Below are 13,515 nucleotides of genomic sequence, written 5' to 3' on the forward strand. Positions count from 1 at the left end.
CCGCATGCAGAAACGCATGTGAATCCGCATGTATTCCGCCGGAAAACGCATGTACAATCCGCATGCGTTTTTTCTGCCAGGGAGATGCAGAAATGATGCAGAAATTTTCTGCTTCATTTCTGCATCGTGGGCACATAGCCTTAAGCAGATTTGCCTTTCTCTCATTTTCTTACACCATTTCACCCAGACCATTTCACCAATAGTTGAAGAATATTTTTGGATTATTTTTACTTTCTCTGGCAATGAGTTTCTCTGTCTCAATCTTTGCTGCTTTGATTTGCTTTTTACACAATTTTTTCTCTAGTATTATTTAATACCTCGTCACTACCATATTGCTTTAATTCTCTAAATTCTTTTTTTTGTCATTTATTGCACCACTTACAGCTTTATTTAGCCATAGCGGTTTCCTAATATTTCTAGCATGTTTATTGCCGTAGGGTATATATTGCACACAGGTCCTATTCAGGATGCTTATAAAAGTGCCCCATTTGTTTTGTGTAATTTTATTTCTCAGGATATCGTCCCAGTTTATGGCACTAACATCATCTCTCAGAGGTGGAAATTTGCCTTCCTGAAGTTTAGTGTCCTTGTAACCCCTCTACTACACATCTTATTAAAGGATACATGAAAACTTATTATATTGTGATTATTAACCAAGTGACCCCCAACCTGTATTTGATATATGTGGGTTGCTCTATTGGTTAATATAAAAAGGAACCTGTCACTAGAAATTTTGTTATTAACCTGCATGTATGGTTTTAATCTGCAGGTTAATAGCGTTACTAACCTGCCCGGTGCCTGCACTTAGCCAAACGCTGCTAGGAGAAAATGAACTTTTTTCTCCCAACAGCGCTCGGGTTTGAACTGGTGGCATCAGTCACGGGGGCGGCGCCAGCCCTGGTTCAGTCACCGCTCTGAGAATACAGAGCGATGGCTGTAACTGCGCTCCCGAATCTGACTGACTCTGGCTTTACATTGGGGCCTGCTGTCAGACAGGCCCGGGGCACAGTTACAGCTGCCGCTCTGTATAGAACGGTGACTGAATCCACGCCGGCGCCGCTTCCTTAACTGAAACAGGAATGCTGCCTGGGAGAATAAACTTAATTTTCTCCCCGCAGCGTTCGACTAAGTACAGGGGCCAAGCAGGGTAGTAACATTATTAGTAATACTATAAAGACCAAAATCATCTTATATAGACCAAGCATCAAGCAACAAGCTGCGCCTCAGTGCACGAGAGCATACCAACTCCAATATGAATGAGAAACTGGGAGAACAAGGACAGTTGATTGGTACAAAAGAAATATATTTATTAAATACACCGTTACATGTATGAACACATCACCAGGATAAAAAGTAGAAAAAATGAAAGTGGGAAAATCGCAGACCAACAGACCTGGAACCCAAGCCCCACAGTACTAAATTTATAGGAAAGTGCAGTGCAAGTAGCAGAACTCTAGTAAGGACAATTGTATAAGGTCAACAGGAATTTGCCAAGAAAGTTGCAAAATTCATAAAAGCCTTACCAGGGTAACCAGTAGTGGATAGGGACCAGGATGGGGTGGTCAAGCGAAGCCTGTAACCTGTTTCCTTGTTGTACCTGCAGGTTTCTGCTCCCCAATTTATATCAGGGTAGTTCTATCAGTAAGAAACATTAATTGATCTTTATATGAAATCGTGGCCTCTGAATAAGATATTACACTGAATGTTGTATACTGCTAGATTTTCCCTACACTGGCACTACAGGAAAATTAGTGTTTTTCCCGTAAAGAAAGTAAGCAGTTTTAAGGGACATTTACGCTGCATTATTTTCACAAAGAAATGTTTCCAAAAACGCTTGTTGCACAATAATCGTGTAGTCCAATAGCGGACACAGACAGCTGAATAGAATGCCCAATTCCACCTGTTTTGGAGGTAGAAGTGGGCTTCTTTACCACTTGGGCCCCTGTTCGGTTGCACCAATGGTATGTATACCTCTGCTGATCACCCAACAATCAAAATGCTTGTTTGAAATTAATTTTTGCTTTTCCCAAAAGATCATCATGCATGTGGACCGATCTGTTAGATATTGTTCAGTGCTTATATGATGCATGGATGCCGGTGTAAACAGGCTATAAAACAACTGGTGATCATTTAATGTTGCTCATTGTGAAGAGTAAAGGGACTGTTGGGATATGTGTACACCTCCTCTTTTTCAGGACGTCAGTCCAGCCAAATTTTTTAAGAGGAAGATGTTTCAGTAAATGAAAGCATTTTTTCAGCATTTTTCAGGCGTCTCTTTTTTTGTAATTTCCCTTTCAGTTTCTCCATGTTTTTGAGTGTCAGCATTTTTTTGACCATTTTTTTATTGGTTTTAGAATGTCTTTTTAACTAGCACTTTCTAGACTTTTTCTTTTAACTAGAAACTGCTATAATTTTTCAAGCAAAACACTCAAAAAGTTGCCAGGTGTCTTGTGCGCCATCCCATTGTCTTCTAATATAAAGAGCATCTTCAGAGCAGAAAACCCCTAAAGAATCATATATTCCCATCTTTTAACTGCTTGGTGCTTTGGAAACCTGATGAGATTAAAAGATGCTCAAAAGACTGAACATATGAACAGCAAGTTGTTTTTACATACAGTACAGACCAAAAGTTTGGACACACCTTCTCATTTAAAGATTTTTCTGTATTTTCATGACTTTGAAAATTGTACATTCACACTGAAGGCATCAAAACTATGAAATAACACATGTGGAATTATATACTTAACAAAAAAGTGTGAAGCAACTGAAAATATGTCTTATATTCCAGGTTCTTCAAAGTAGCCACCTTTTGCTTTGATGACTGCTTTGCACGCTCTTGGCATTCTCTTGATGAGCTTCAAGAGGTAGTCACCGGAAATGGTCTTCCAACAATCTTGAAGGAGTTCCCAGAGATGCTTAGCACTTGTTGGCCCTTTTGCCTTCACTCCGCGGTCCAGGTCACCCCAAACCATCTCGATTGGGTTCAGGTCTGGTGACTTTGGATTCCAGGTCATCTGGCGTAGCACCCCATCACTCTCCTTCTTGGTCAAATAGCCCTTACACAGACTGGAGGTGTGTTTGGGGTCATTGTCCTGTTGAAAAATAAATGATGGTCCAACTAAACCCAAACCGTATGGAATAGCATGACGCTGCAAGATGCTGTGGTAGCCATGCTGGTTCAGTATGCCTTCAATTTTGAATAAATCCCCAACAGTGTCACCAGCAAAGCACCCCCACACCATCACACCTCCTCCTCCATGCTTCATGGTGGGAACCAGGCATGTAGAGTCCATCCGTTCACCTTTTCTGCGTCGCACAAAGACACGGTGGTTAGAACCAAAGATATCAAATTTGGACTCATCAGACCAAAGCACAGATTTCCACTGGTCTAATGTCCATTCCTTGTGTTCTTTAGCCCAAACAAGTCTCTTCTGCTTGTTGCCTGTCCTTAGCAGTGGTTTCCTAGCAGCTATTCTAGCATGAAGGCCTGCTGCACAAAGTCTCCTCTTAACAGTTGTTGTAGAGATGTGTCTGCTGCTAGAACTCTGTGTGGCATTGACCTGGTCTCTAATCTGAGCTGCTGTTAACCTGCGATTTCTGAGGCAGGTGACTCGGATAAACTTATCCTCAGAAGCAGAGGTGACTCTTGGTCTTCCTTTCCTGGAGCGGTCCTCATGTGAGACAGTTTCTATGTAGCGCTTGATGGTTTTTGCAACTGCACTTGGGGACACTTTCAAAGTTTTCCCAATTTTTCGGACTGACTGACCTTCATTTCTTAAAGTAATGATGGCCATTCATTTTTCTTTACTTAGCTGCTTTTTTCTTGCCATAATACAAATTCTAACAGTCTATTCAGTAGGACCATCAGCTGTGTATCCACCAGACTTCTGCACAACACAACTGATGGTCCCAACCCCATTTATAAGGCAAGAAATCCCACTTATTAAACCAGACAGGGTACACCTGTGAAGTGAAAACCATTTCCGGTGACTACCTCTTGAAGCTCATCAAGAGAATGCCAAGAGTGTGCAAAGCAGTCATCAAAGCAAAAGGTGGCTACTTTGAAGAACCTAGAATATAAGACATATTTTCAGTTGTTTCACACTTTTTTGTTAAGTATATAATTCCACATGTGTTAATTCATAGTTTTGATGCTTTCAGTGTGAATGTACAATTTTCAAAGTCATGAAAATACAGAAAAATCTTTAAATGAGAAGGTGTGTCCAAACTTTTGGTCTGTACTGTACAAATGAGCATGTATATTCCTTTGAGCAACTGGTTAGTAGAGATGAGCGGTGTTCGACTCGAACTGTTCGCCAATCTCAAATTCGAGCTGTTTGGGGCGATGTTCGAGCTGTTCGGCGAACACGAACAATTTGAAAAAAATTCGGCTGTTCGAGGTTATGTTCGATAACTGTTCGTGCACCAAAATCATAACTGGATTTTTTCTCAGTAATGCTGAAAATTAATGTTGATACGCAGTTTGAGTGTACAGCGGGGCGGGGGGAGGGGCAGGGAATGGATCTCTGCAGAAATAATGAAGATCTCCATTTTTTTTCTCTTTCCCGCATTTACAGTGGGGAGGTGCAATCTGTCAGCCTATCAGCAGCGTACACACGGAGCGAAGTGCTTTATTTCACACAAGCAAGGGCATGTGTCATTGGCAGTGTATGTCATATGTCCTTGCCCTATAAGACCCAGCCATTTTCACCGTCGCCACCATTTTCTCACTGTTGCAGCTGTGTGTTAGACGGCACCACTGTTGCTGTGTGCGCTGTACTTTCAGTGTTAATTTCAAGCCAATTTTCGCACAAATCTACAGATAGCTTGAAAGAAGGGAATAGTTGTGATTGCAATCCTTTTAAGGACTAGGTTACATCATTTCCTACGACTTTTTTCAGGCAGGTCTGTGCTCTTAAATAGATAGGTTGGGAGTAAAGACTAATTGTAATTGCAGTCCTTTTCAGGGCTAGGTTACATCAGTTCCTATCACTTTTATCAGGCAGGTCTGTGCTCTTAAATAGATAGGTTGGGAGTAAAGACTAATTGTAATTGCAGTCCTTTTGAGGACTAGGTTACATCATTTCGTACGACTTTTATCAGGCAGGTCTGTGCTCTTAAATAGACAGGCTGGGAGTAAAGACTAATTGTAATTGCAGTCCTTTCGAGGGTTAGGTTACATCAGTTCCTATCAGTTTTTGCCAGGCAGGTCTGTGCCAGTGCTGTGCAAGTTTTTTTTCACAGCATTTGGCTAAATTTAGCAAAGCAAATCCTTTTTGGCCTCTTGCAGTGTGTGTTAGTCAGTGGAGTAGCCTATCTGTGCTACACCACCTGTGTATAGAATACAAATTTTTTTACTGCACCTAGTGAAGTAAAACCTTTTGGGCATAGCATCATTCTATTAGTCCATCTATACTGACCTCCACCAGGTTGCAAATTCAAAATAATTTTTATCTGCATCTAGCTCTGAAAAAATATTTGGGCTTGGGTTTGTAGCAGTGCGTGGGACTTGTTAAAATTAGTCCATCTATACTAACCTCCACCAGGTTGCAAATTCAAAATAATTTTTATCTGCATCTAGCTCTGAAAAAATATTTGGGCTTGGGCTTGTAGCGGTGCGTGGGACTTGTTCTATTAGTCCATCTATACTAACCTCCACCAGGTTGCAAATTCAAAATAATTTTTATCTGCATCTAGCTCTGAAAAAATATTTGGGCTTGGGCTTGTAGCGGTGTGTGGAACTTGTTCTATTAGTCCATCTATACTAACCTCCACCAGGTTGCAAATTCAAAATAATTTTTATCTGCATCTAGCTCTGAAAAAATATTTCGGCTTGTAGCAGTGTGTGGGACTTGTTCTATTAGTCCATCTATACTAACCTCCACCAGGTTGCAAATTCAAAATAATTTTTTTCTGCATCTAGCTCTGAAAAAATATTTCGGCTTGTAGCAGTGTGTGGGACTTGTTCTATTAGTCCATCTATACTAACCTCCACCAGGTTGCAAATTCAAAATAATTTTTATCTGCATCTAGATCTGAAAAAATATTTCGGCTTGTAGCAGTGTGTGGGACTTGTTCTATTAGTCCATCTATACTAACCTCCACCAGGTTGCAAATTAAAAATAATTTTTATCTGCATCTAGCTCGGAAAAAATATTTTGGCTTGTAGCAGTATGTGGGACTTGTTCTATTAGTCCATCTATACTTACCTCCACCAGGTTGCAAATTCAATATAATTTTTTTCTGCATCTAGCTCTGAAAAAATATTTCGGCTTGTAGCAGTGTGTGGGACTTGTTCTATTCGTCCATCTATACTAACCTCCACCAGGTTGCAAATCCAAAATAATTTTTATCTGCATCTAACCCAGCCAATACTTTTGGGCTAATACCACAGTTTGGCCACTCAGCTCTGCTCGGTTCCCATCCATTGTTTTTTGTGCAAACAACTCCAAAGTTGTGAATTAGTTAACCACCAAAATGAGTGGAAAGAGGCCTGCTGCTAGTGGAAAGGGGAATAGGCGTGTTGGGAAGGGAAAAAAAGGATGTGTCCATGGGCTAGGTGTTAAAGCACCAGTAACATATGCAGAAGAAAACCATCTTCCAGCCAATCTAAGATGTCTACTTGTTTTAGCGGAAAATGTGATAAGATCCCTTTCTTACGGCCACACCAATCGCTACAAATTCCAGATGAGGCACAAAAACAGCAGGTGCTTCAACGGATATCAAGTGCTCCTTTAAGTGGGCTCTCCTCCACCTCAGCTTCAACATCACAAATACTCCAGTCCTCAGAGGTGTCACCCCAATCGCACTTGCTTCCTCACAGCTCCCAAGTCTCCAGCTGCCCGTCTGAGTATGGGGTAGAACAGATGGTTGAGTCTGCAGAGCTGTTTACTCATACTATAGCCTGGGAATCAGAGGTCGGCTCCAGAGCTTCTGTGAATCCAGACGAGGAAATGATCTGCACTGATGCCCAGAATCTTTATGAGTCGGATCCAGGACCAGACGCAGAAGGTTCTGACCATAATGTAGACCCTGGTTCCAAACTGTAACTCCTGTTGGTGGAGACAATGAGGAAGACGATGATGAGACTCAAATACCTGATTGGAGCGACAACTTTAGTTTTTTGTCAGGGCAGGAAGAGGTTGGCTCTGAGGACGACGGGTGTGATAACACACAGGGTGATGATGACGAGGTTGGAGATCCCACTTACTGTCAACCCACAGTCAGCCAGTCGATCAGGTCAGCAGAGGAGGTGGAGGAGGATGCTCGTGACGACGAGGTCAGGTTGCGCCTTCCTGGACAGAGACGTAGTACTGGAAGCACGTCAACAACTGCATCCTCAAACACAACTCTGGCTCTGACCACAAGTCGTGGTAGCTCTTCAGGTCACATGGGTGCTAAGCCTTGCATAGCCTGGGCATTTTTTCAGATCGATTAAGATGACCCAACTCGTCTTATCTGTAAAATTTGTCAGCAAAAGCTAAGTAGAGGCCAAAAAATACATAGTTTGAGTACTTCATGCATGAAACGGCACATGGATATGAAGCATAAGTTGCAGTGGGAAGATCACTGTGCTACAATGCGGCCTAGCCGGCCGGGCCAACCACCGTCTGCCACATCTTGTGCATCCGCGGCCCCTTCATCCTCTGTGACTGGGGGGACAGCAGTCACACCTGTTTTGGGACGCAGACCTGCCACCTCTTTACCCGCAACAGCCAGCGTGATTGGCAGGTCATCATTTTCTTTGGAGGTGGAAACACCAGCTGGTGTTCAGCGCTGTCCGACATCGATAGCACCACCTTTGGATCAAGGCACCCTAACATGTCCGCCTGCATCTTCCTCACAGACCTGCAGTTTGCCGGGGACACCTTTCTCAACCCCGTCTAAGCACAACAGCCAGCCCTCCGTCCCTCAGATGTGGACAAGTAAAAGACCATTTGGTCCTAGCCATGAGAAAGCTAAGAGGTTGAACTTCACCATATGCAAGCTCTTGGCTACAGAAATGCTGCCTTTCCGCCTGGTGGACACAGAGGATTTTTGAGACCTTATGTCTGTCGCAGTGCCCCAGTACCAGATGCCCAGTCGGCACTACTTCTCAAAGAAAGGTGTGCCTGCGCTCCTCCAGCATGTCGCACACAACATCACTGCTTCTTTGAGAAACTCTGTGTGTGACAGAGTGCATTTCACGACAGACACTTGGACAAGTAGGCATGGACAGGGGCGTTACATGTCGCTGACTGGGCACTGGGTAACTATGGTGACAGCAGGACAAGGGGCTGCTGTCCAAGTCTTACCGTCCCCACGAGTTGTGCGTCAATCCTCTTTATCTCGAAGTTCCTCCACTGCTTCTGCCTCCTCAACCTCCTCTCGGTCCTCCACCTGCACCCATAGCCTGTCTCGTCATGCCACAAGCTTTCTAACTGCGCAGATGGGATCCTGCACACCTCCTTACTATGCTGGCAGCAGGGCTCAACGTCATCAGGCAGTTTTTACTTTGAAATGTCTGGGAAATGTGAGCCACACAGCTGAGGAGTTGTGGTCAGCTCTGGAGACCCAGTTTCATGAATGGTTGTCTCCACTGGACCTGAAACCAGGGAAGGCTGTGTGCGACAATGCTGCAAACCTGGGTGCGGCCCTTCGCCGGGGCAATGTCACACACCTGCCTTGTATGGCTCACGTGTTGAACCTGGTTGTCCAGCAATTTTTAGCCCACTATCCCGGACTAGATGGCCTTCTTCAGAGGGCACGGTCGCTGTGTGCTCACTTCCGCCGTTCGCATCCCGCTGCTCAGCGACTTACATCTCTACAGAAGTCGTTGGGCCTGCCACTTCACCGGCTAAAATGCGATGTGCCTACCCGGTGGAATTCAACTCTGCACATGTTGCAGCGACTGTGGCAGCACCGACAAGCCCTGGTGCAATACGTTGTGACGTATAGCCTGGGCCAACGAGATCCAGAGGTGGGGCAAATCACGCTGGAGGAGTGGTCTCAGATCAGGGACCTATGCACCCTTCTGTACAGTTTTGAAATGGCGACGAAGATGTTTAGTGCTGACGATGCCGTTATCAGCATGACTATTCCGGTGATTTACATGCTGGAGCACATGTTAAACCGAATTTGGAGTCAGGTGGTGGCACAAGAGGAGGTGGAGGAAGTAGAGGAGGAGGAGTTGTATGTGGAAGGGCTAACATCTGCAAGGTCCAGACGGTCGGCAGCACCAAGGCGGCAGGCATGTGAGGGTGGGGGAGATGGTTTTCCAGGGCGCATGGTAGCAGCCAAACTAGTGAGGAAGGTGCTGGAGCCCAAGAAGAAGTGGAGGACTCGTCAGATGAGGGAGACCTTTATCACATTTCTGTTGTGCGAGGTTGGGGGGAGAGGGCAGAGGATGGAAGCATGATTGTTACCTCGCCACCAACACAACAGGGACTTGGTGCTCCTGGATGCGCAAGACACATGAGTGCCTTCTTGCTGCCCTACCTGCAACATGACCCTCGAATTGTGAGAATTAGAAATAATCCTGACTACTGGGTTGCCACACTCTTAGATCCCCCACACTCTAAGATCAACCTTTTTATTTTAATAAAGAACCAAAAAATGGTCATTTTTGAAATTATAAGCTTAAGCAGTTTATTAGAAACTGAAATCAAACAGTTTTCAACTCAAAACTTTATTCTAGGTGATGTTACATTTGCACATAGGACCCCTTGTTCGAAAGGAGCTTCTGAACTCTCTCGTCCATTGAATTTGTCAGGTTTTGGATGGTTTCTGCTTCAATTGTTTTGCATGAGGACAGAATACGCTCCCAGAGCTGTTGCTTAGATGTGAACTGCCTCCTGCCATCATAGACACTCCTTTTGATGATGCTCCAGAGGTTCTCAATGGGGTTGAGGTCAGGGGAGCATGGTGGTCACACCATAAGTTTGTCCCCTTTTATGCCCATATCAGCCAGAGATGCAGATGTGTTATGTGCAGCATGAGATGGTGCATTATCATGCATGAAAATGATCTAGATGCGGAATACACGGTTCTTCTTCTTGAACCATGGCAGGAAGTGCTGTTTGAGAAACTCCACATACATTATGGAGTTCATCTTTACCCCTTCAGGGATCTTTAAGGGGCCGACAATCTCTCTCCCCATGATTCCAGCCCAAAACATTACTCCACCTCCTCCTTGTTGGCGCCGTAGCCATGTTTGCATGGGGTGTCCATCAACCAGCCATCCTCTACTCCATCCATCTGGACCATTGAGCGTTGCACGGCACTTATCAGTGAACAAAACTGTTTTGAAGTCAGTCTTCATGTATTGTTTGGCCCACTGGAGCCGTTTCTGCTTGTGTACAGTGGATAGAGGAGGTCGACAGGATGGCGTATGCACAGCTGCAAACCTCTGAAGGACCCTGCATCTTGTTGTTCGGGGGACGTTGGAGGCACCAGCAGCTGAATAAACTTGTCTGCTGCTATGACAAGGCTTTTTTGCCGCTGCTCTTTTAACCTGATGTAATTGCCTGTAGGAAAGAGTCCTCAATTTTCCCTTATCAGCACGCACACGTGTGTACTGTGAATCAGCTACATACTTCTTGATTGTGCGATGATCAGGATGAAGTGTCTTGGCAATGTTGATTGTAGTCATGCCTTGACCTAATCACTCCACAATTTGTTGCTTCTCAGCAGCCGACACATCATTTTTCTTTCCCATTTTGGCAGAAAATGTAGGCTGCTTAATAATGTGGGACAGCCTTCTTAAGTAGTCTTGCCTTTCATTGGACACGCCTGCCAAACTAATTAGCACAGGTGTCTGCAATTGCTTACAGTGATATAAAAGCCCTGACACACATGACCATCAATGAGTTTTACTGACAAACAAAAAAATTCTTACCTTATCACTTCTAAACACTTTTTGCATAATAATTTGGAAAACAGTGTACATGTGCTTTTCCACAAAACACCAGTGGTTCACGTAGTGAATCTTACAGTTCTAACTTGCCAACCGTGGTCTGTATGGAGTTGTTCAATAAAGGGCCCAAAATTAAGATAACATAGATGGGAGAGGTCTCTATGAATACGAATTCCTAAGTATTTGATACCCTGTGAGGGCCAGGCAAAGGGAAAGTTGGACTGGATGGAATCCTGTATGGATTTAGGGAGGGAGACATCGAGGGCCTCAGACTTCGCTGCATTGATTTTAAAATTTGACCATGTAACAAAGTGATCTATTTCAGCCATAACAGCAGGGATGGATATATGTGATTGAGTGATATATACTAGGACATCATCAGCAAATGCAGAGCAATTGTACTCGGTGCCTCCCACCTCAATCTACCTAATATTGGGGTTATGGCGAATTGATGAGAGCAGGTGCTCCGTCACTAGGATGTATAAGAGAGGGGACAGAGGACATCCCCACCTTGTCCCATTGGTGATTATGAAAGGTGATGAAAATGTTCCATTTATCTTCAGCCTAGGTGACGTATTGCGATACAGGGCCTTGATTTTACCTATAAAAGGGTCCCCTACACCCCTACCCCAAGCTTTTTAAGAGAATAATATATGGCGTGCCAGGAGACTTTATGGAATGCTTTCTCAGCATCCAACGAGAGTATCTAATTACAAATTTTTAACTGCATCTAGCCCAGGAAATACTTTGTGCCTAGTAGCAGTGTCTGCTAGTCAGCGGATTATCCCAGCTGTTAAGCTAGCTACACCACTTGTAGTTTGAACACTTAATTTTTTCAAAGGAAATGGTTCGGGCCCCCGGGACACTCAGTGAAGAGCATCGGGGAGGCACCCCAAGGCACAGGGGCTGGGACTAGCGGTAGGACGCCTTGCGGTGGACCGCCAAGCTCGATCCTTATAAAAGCTTTTTAACTGCAGCAGCTTTAGTGGACGCTACTGGAGCTGGAATTACCGCGGCTGCTGGCATGAGACTTGCCCTTCAATAGATCCTTGTAAAAGGATTTAAAGTGTGCTCATTCAAATTAGAGAGACAATTTAAATTAAAAAGATTAGACCTGCCTCCACCGCAGGGGGGCTCGCTCGACCCACCAGCGGACAGGCACCAGTATTGGAGAGGGGGGCTGGCCGTCAGGGTCCACCGCGGCTCTGGCACAAACCCGGCGACACGGAGATTGCACGGGCAGGAACTGACTGGCTGTATCGGCTTCGCACTTTTTTGATTTAAGAAGGGCATGACATGCCCATATCTGTGTCTCCCCCTCCTTTTACTCCTCCACCTCTTTTCTTTTCGCATGACTATATGTACTTGTCACTTTTCCATGTGTTAGTTATGTCTTCTGAGCAGTTTGTCAGCTTTTGGACACCTTGAAGGTGTTTTCTATCTGTTTCTATGTGTTTTTGTTTGCCTGCCATGGGGTTTAACGGTGTTCGAAGGTGTTCGGCGAACATACGGGTGTTCGACGAACCGAACCGAACTCGAACACTACGGGGGTGGCTCAACACTACTGGTTAGTGGTTTTTCAGATGGTTTTCAAAGCTGAATCTGCCTGAAAAAGACATTGGGTGCACATAAAACTCCCTAACTCAAGAGGTCCTACAATCTATAAATAGAGTTGGTAAATAATTTCAAGTTTCTCCTAAAATATTGTTCATTTAACTAATTTCTTTAGTCCTGACATAAAGTTAATATAAGATTGTGTTCATTTTGGCTGTCATAATTAGACAGTACACGTAATATCAAATATATTGATACATGAGCTTAATGTATCTTGTCTATTGGCTAAGCAGATGGCTTAGTATTGAGTGTAATGCATACCATACTCACTCTAAAAAACCCATCTTGCTGCAAATCCACATATGGTAGAATAAAGCTGAAAGCTTGAGATGGGATCAGCATAAAAATTGTTGCAAACAAACAGAAAAAAACATGATTCTGGCTCATTAATTTCTGTCTGGTTCATGTCAATATTTCCTCATGATAACTTATATTTTGCTAACCAATCTTATAATAAGTTTCATTGCTTTTGTATGCCTCATGTATTTAAAAAAAATAATAGTTACTTAACAGGGTACTCCTTTCCCACCACCTGTATTAATATTGTCAGAGTACATTTAGATATCAAAAAAGTATGTAAACTCATGCTGCACACACCTATAGGTTTCAACTGGTCAAACATTTACCAAGTAGTGCAGGCTGCTATGCTATTTAGATGTTTTGAAAAAAGAAATGCAAGAAAGGTGGAGACCTGGCTGGCCGAACTCAGTGGACACGCTATCATTCAGACAGGTCAATAACTGTGAACAAACGTACCTAGAAGCGCTCCTTTCCTGATAATCTGCATGTCTAAATAGGGCACCAATCTCCCAAACACCTCACTCCTCTGATGATTACCTGCCTGTTTGGACAGGCAGATCATTGGGTAATGAATGAGTAGTGTTGAGCGAGCATGCTCGACACTGCTCGGTACTCGCCCGAGCATCTCACTACTCGGGATGTTCGGCGAGCACTGAGCATTTCTGCGCTACTCGGGCGGGAGCTCGGGTCTCCGCCCTGCATGTTTG

This window comes from Phyllobates terribilis, unplaced genomic scaffold, assembly GCF_046119375.1.
Source record: "Phyllobates terribilis strain yellow unplaced genomic scaffold, ASM4611937v1 Scaffold_2__4_contigs__length_985480577, whole genome shotgun sequence".
Taxonomy (NCBI): domain Eukaryota; kingdom Metazoa; phylum Chordata; class Amphibia; order Anura; family Dendrobatidae; genus Phyllobates; species Phyllobates terribilis.